This window comes from Bidens hawaiensis, unplaced genomic scaffold, assembly GCF_021521415.1.
Source record: "Bidens hawaiensis isolate Kalapana, Puna unplaced genomic scaffold, B.hawaiensis_p1.1 tig00012615_1, whole genome shotgun sequence".
Classification (NCBI taxonomy): Eukaryota; Viridiplantae; Streptophyta; class Magnoliopsida; order Asterales; family Asteraceae; genus Bidens; species Bidens hawaiensis.
In genome coordinates, this window is record NW_027492038.1 from 451,324 (window position 1) to 457,405 (window position 6,082).

General features: G+C 37.5%; 1 pseudogene; it reads left to right on the forward strand.

The window, feature by feature from the left end:
- The first annotated feature begins 2,952 nt into the window (after positions 1–2,952).
- On the forward strand, positions 2,953–4,391 carry LOC143541597 (putative aspartic proteinase GIP2 pseudogene; annotated as a pseudogene).
- Positions 4,392–6,082: the final 1,691 nt, after the last annotated feature.

Here is a 6,082-nt window from a genome sequence, read left to right on the forward strand (position 1 = left end):
CATGCTCGTATGTATTCGGATAAGGTTAGAAATTGCCATTCACATCGACAATTTTAGAGGTGGGCAAACGAACCTATTAATCGACCCGACCCAAAAATTGAACCGAAACCAAACCGATTATAGAGAAACCGGTTTGGAACTGACTGAAACCGTAGGTTCGAAATTGGCTTGTAATTCTCTTCACCAAAACTAGTTTCAAACCAGTTAACCAAACCGAAACCGGCCAAAATCTGGTCAAAACCCAAACCGAAACCGGTCGTAACCTCGTCAAAAAACTGCTTCAACCCGAACTGAAACTGATCATAAACTGGTTTTGACTTTTGTTGACTATATCGAACCGGTTTCAACCTAAAGCGGTTTTGGTTTTTAAACCCGTTACGTGACGATGATATGACGTCAACTTCAAAAGTTCATGTATATCCACATTATTTATTACCTGTACCATGCACCGTATCAGTAGTTGAAAAATAAATTAGTTTTATATTTCATGTTCTCTACTTTCTGACCAATTATTTAAATGTTTAATTAAGTCAAATACCATTAAATCTTTTACTTTTGAAACATTCAAACTACACTATCGCACGATAGTTCTAAAAGGGGAAAAAAAGGCTGTCATCAAATAAATCATCATAAATGTTTAATTTATCATTTTAGTTATAACTTTCTTATAAAAAGAGACAATAAAATTATTTAAATAGAACTATGTTAATTTACATATAACCAAATTTGGTGCAGGTATTGATCATAACAATCGAGTGAGTCACAAATCACAATGCTAATGAAATTGATTAGAAACTATGGAAGTAAATGAGTTAAGTCGAGACTTGAGTTTAAACTCGAGTTCAGTTTAGTTTAAGTTTTATATTTATTTTTGTGAGTAAGTTTTTAAATTTGAGTTCCACTTGATACCACTCGTTTCTTGTTCTTATTTTTTAGATAGTTAATTTTTTAATGGCGTTAAATCTTTTACTTTGAAACATTCAAACAACACTATCACACGATAGCTCGATAAGGGAAATTAGAAGTATGTCATCAAATAAATCATCAGGCTTTAATTTATCATTTTAGTGTGCGTATTCATAACAATCTAGCAAGTCACACATTATTAAAGAAATTGATTGGTAACTAGGGAAATTAATTGGTAACTATGGATGTAGATGAGTTGATTAAGTTGAGTTTAAGTTCACATCATTTCAAGTTCTATGTTTATTTCGTAAGTAATTATTCAAACTTGAGTATTACTTGGATACCTCTTATTTTATTATTTATTAAAAAGTTAACTTTATAAATATATAGTTACAGTTATTTTATATGCATTTATGACTTTATTTTATACACAATGCAGAAAATAAAGGATGAAATCTAAATTATGGATCAATTTTAGTCATGGAGGACATTATTAAGAATATGAAAGAAGAATCTCACGTGAATTCCATGAAGGGTAATAAATATTATTAGGTTATTTCTACTGTATGGTCAAGTTGTTTTACAAAGGAGGACAAAAATAAGAATGATGAAAAGAATTTGTAGCCACATAAAAAAACTTTTTAAAAAAATTTAAAAAACTCATAACTCAAAATTTAATAAAAAACAAAAAAAATAAAAACAGTAAAAACACATAAATGTTTTCACCGGCTTTCTCGTTCTAAAAAAAACAATATTGAGTGAAAAATATCATTGTGTTTTGTAGGGATGAGCGTTTTCGGTACGGGTACCGATTGGTGCCGATACCGAATTCGGTACCGATTTGGTACTGTCAGTACCGAATCGGTAACAAGTTTTGAGTTTTCGGTATCGGTATGGTACCGGTACGGTACCGGTATTTCCCGAATTTTCACGAAATAATGGTACCGAACCGGTACCGGTACCAACTATTTCCGAATTTCAGGATCGGTACTCGTCAGTACCGTTACCATCCCGAGCTCATCCCTAGTGTTTTGTGTTTATTTTCGTTATTGAAAGTGTCTTTTTTCCTTGATATTGTGTATATTACACAAATTGTGTTATATTTTGTGATCTATTGTGTTTTTTTAGTTATAATTGTGTCTTTTGTTCATTTTTGTCATTGTGTCTTTGATCTCGATATTGTGTTTTTTCGTCGGTTTTTTTTTTTACAGGAATGATGGGGGGAAACATTTTAGTTTTTTTATTTTTTTGTTTGTTTTTATTTATATTTTAAGTTATGATTTTTTTATTTTATTTTTAAGGTTTTTGTGTGGTCACAAATTCTTGTTGCACTTCTTATTTTTTTCTCACTTTGTATTTTAACTTTAACCTTCTACTATAACTATATGTGATAATATTTATTATGTAATAATATATTTACTATTTATTAAACATTTGTAGAATAGAAAAAAAATAGGAAAAAAGGAAGCTCACGTAAATACCATGGAGGGTAGTATATATTGGTTATCTCTACCACAAATATTTGTAAAATATTTACTAAGTAATAATATATTTACTATGTAATAATATATTTATTATTTATTTAAAATTTATAGAATATAAATAATAGGCTCGTTTAGTTGTTTACATTCTTAAGCTAAAACCCACTCGGTTTTTGAATCTTAGCTTACTCTATTTATTAAGTGAGCTTCAACCTATACTTGAGTTCAGGCTTAGAATTATTTAATCTATTAAAACGTTCATCTCAAGTAGTAGCTAACAAGTGTTTTCGCTTCCTTCATCAAAAAATATATTTAACATAATTGTAAAGCATAAGTACTTTAATAGTAAGTTTCTATTTCATAAGTACGTTATTTATAATGTATTTAAAATCATAGATTAAAAAAGGGAGAGAAGATCTCGAGTTGTATAAAATAAGAACAAAATCAAGTCAAATTTTTGTTGCTTTCTTGATTCTTAACTTCATTCTAATTAAATATTTATAAACCAACTTTCGTTGAATATTATTATCATGATCATCTTCATCACGTAACCATCATCATACCTATAAATTCAGACACAATGTGGCCACCAATTCACCACACAACAATTTTCACTAATAATATTAATGGCTTCCTTTGCCTGTAAATCACTCATCTTCTATGTATTTCTCTTAATATGTCTCACTTCAGCACAACCGTCGTTCCGGCCATCCGCACTGGTGGTCCCAGTGAGGAAAGACGCCGCAACAAACCAATACGTTACTCGTATTAACCAAAGGACACCATTGGTGCAGGAAAACCTAGTGGTGGATCTTGGTGGCCGGTTTTTATGGGTGGATTGTGATAATAACTATGTATCCTCAACTTACAGACCGGCTCAGTGCCGGTCTGCTCAATGCTCGTTGGCAGGAGCCAACGGGTGTGGGGATTGTTTTGGTTCACCTAGACCGGGGTGTAATAATAATACGTGTGGTGTGTCTCCGGATAATCCTATTACTAGGACTGCTACGGGTGGTGAGTTGGCCACGGACCTTGTCCAGGTTCGGTCAACTGATGGGTCGAATCCTGGTCGACCTGTTAATGTTTCTAGGTATTTGTTTTCTTGTGCGCCCACTTTCTTGTTGCAAGGACTTGCAAGTGGGGTGTCTGGAATGGCTGGGTTGGGTCGGACTAGAATTGGGCTTCCGACCCAGCTGGCTGCAGCTTTCAGCTTTGATAGGAAGTTTGCCATTTGTTTGTCGTCGTCGATGAACTCTGACGGTGTTATTTTCTTCGGGGATGGACCGTACAACTTCCTTCCAAATATTGACGCTTCACAGTCTCTTAGGACAACCCGACTTTTTATTAATCCCGTGAGCACTGCTTCCTCGTCTACACAAGGCGAGCCATCAGCCGAGTATTTTATAGGGGTGAGCTCAATCAGGGTTGACAATAAGTCCATACCGTTAAACACCTCATTGTTGTCGATCGACAAAATAGAGGCAACGGTGGGACCAAAATCAGCACTGTAAACCCATACACGGTCCTCGAGACTTCAATCTATAGTTCACTTACTTCAGCCTTCATTAGAGAGGCTGCAGCCAGGAACATAACTAGAGTTGCACATGTGGCCCCCTTTGACGTGTGCTTTAGCATAGTAAATGTGCTAAGCACACGTGTGGGGCCCTCAGTTCCCTCTATTGAGTTAGTTCTTCAAAACGAGAACATCGTATGGATGATAACGGGGTCAAACTCTATGGTGCAAGTGAATGACAATGTGTTATGTCTTGCGTTCGTTAACGGAGGGTCGAATCCACGGACTTCGGTGGTGATCGGAGGGTATCAACTAGAGAACAATCTTCTTCAATTCGATATTGCTACTTCAACCCTAGGGTTCAGCTCAACTCTCTTGGGTAGACGAACTACTTGCTCCAACTTCAACTTTACAGTTAATGCCTAAACATGATTATTATGTTGTAAACACACAAAATAATATTGTTATACGGATAAAATGTGTGATACCAATAAAATTATTTTAAATATTACATATTATAAGTATTAATCTCATTAATTTTAAAGATTGTGCGTGATTGACAAATCGTTGCTCCTTGTTGTGGTTACAAGTATATAAATCTTATTGAAGAAACGTGGATCGACTCACTAGTAGACGATCTACTTTCCTCGGGTGTGATTATGCTATCCCACCGATGGTTCTCTGGAATCTGGATTCTTCCACCTACAAAATGAACAGCACCGTAAACTTACCCCTCAGAAAGGGACAGAGGGGTCCTCTTTGGGGTAACCCTCCGGTGTGAGAATAAGAATTTGTAGGAGAAGATAATAATCTGAGAATAAGGAAATTGGAGTGTATTGCTTAATATAGCTGAATACTGTGTAATTGGGTCTCCCTCTCCTTGTGGAGTTGATGTGGTATTTATAGTGCTAGGGTTTCCAATGATTGGGCTCAGACCCAATTAGGGCCTTTTTGGCCTCCTCCTATAGCTTCGCGCCACGTGTCCTTGGGACACCTGGTGCTTTTTCATTGGTTAGTTGCACGTGGGTTTTGCTGAGTTGTCCACCTTTCATTGGCAGCTGTCAACATCAGCATATTCTTATTCCTTAAAAAGATACCTTCTGGAAGGTTGTCTGACGTGCACAATCAAGGTTGCCCTAATCCTGATTTGGATAAGGACGAGGTTGATTATGTGCATGTGTGATATGCGCCTATCCTGAGGATGCGCGAGGTCTTCTCTTTATTCTCACGCGCAGATGTTTCATGCGCAGATGTGATATGCACAAGCATGTGATATGCACCACGCGCGGATGCGCCACGCGCAGATGTGATATGCGTGAGCATGTGATATGCGTCACGCGCAGATGTGATATGCGTGAGCATATATGGTGCGTGAGCATGTGATACGCGTGAGCATATGTGATGCGTGAGCATATGTGATGCCTGAGCATATGTGATGCATGAGCATATGTGATGCCTGAGCATATGTGATATGCATGAGCATATGTGATATGCGCCATGCGCATAGGTTTTGGCTTTGTGCCTTCATAATATCTTGATTTCAAGCCTCTTGTCTATATCTTGTGGGTTGACCCGCCTCGCTCGGTGTTGAGGCGGGTACATACCTCTTCAAGCCCCCCCAGTCTAATGTGTGTCTTGTCTCGCGCGAGCGAGGTAAGATAGATATTAGACTTAATTGTTTGCTCTTTTAATAGGGTGTCTTTTCTTCTTATTACTCATCGTTGCGCGAAATTCTATCATTTTGGTTGAAACGAATCGTCCATGTACGTGGTTGGTTGTTGCTGACATGCGTCAGTGATGGAGACGTGTCAGACCTTTCGTGTGCTCGAGGTGCTACAGTTGCCTTTCATGTCCCCTCACATAGTGTCAGGAACACGTGTCGCGCTCGCGTTGGTCCGTACCTGCGAGTGGTGGCGCGTGAACTATGGCAGCACCTGTATCGTTTCTTTTCGTGTCCCCTCACACAGTGTCAGGGACACGTGTCGCGCTCGCGTTGGCTTACACCTACGAGTGGGGGCGCGTGAAGTCCGATCAGTACCAAATTTTCTCTCTCCTGGGCCTATAAAAGCAAGCCCTTAAGAGTTTTTATTCTTCATCTTCTTTGTTGTTTATTCGAAGCTTTCCTTTCTTTCATTCTATTCCGATTACCTGTCTTCTGCTTCCAGATCTCTGTTCTTCAGAA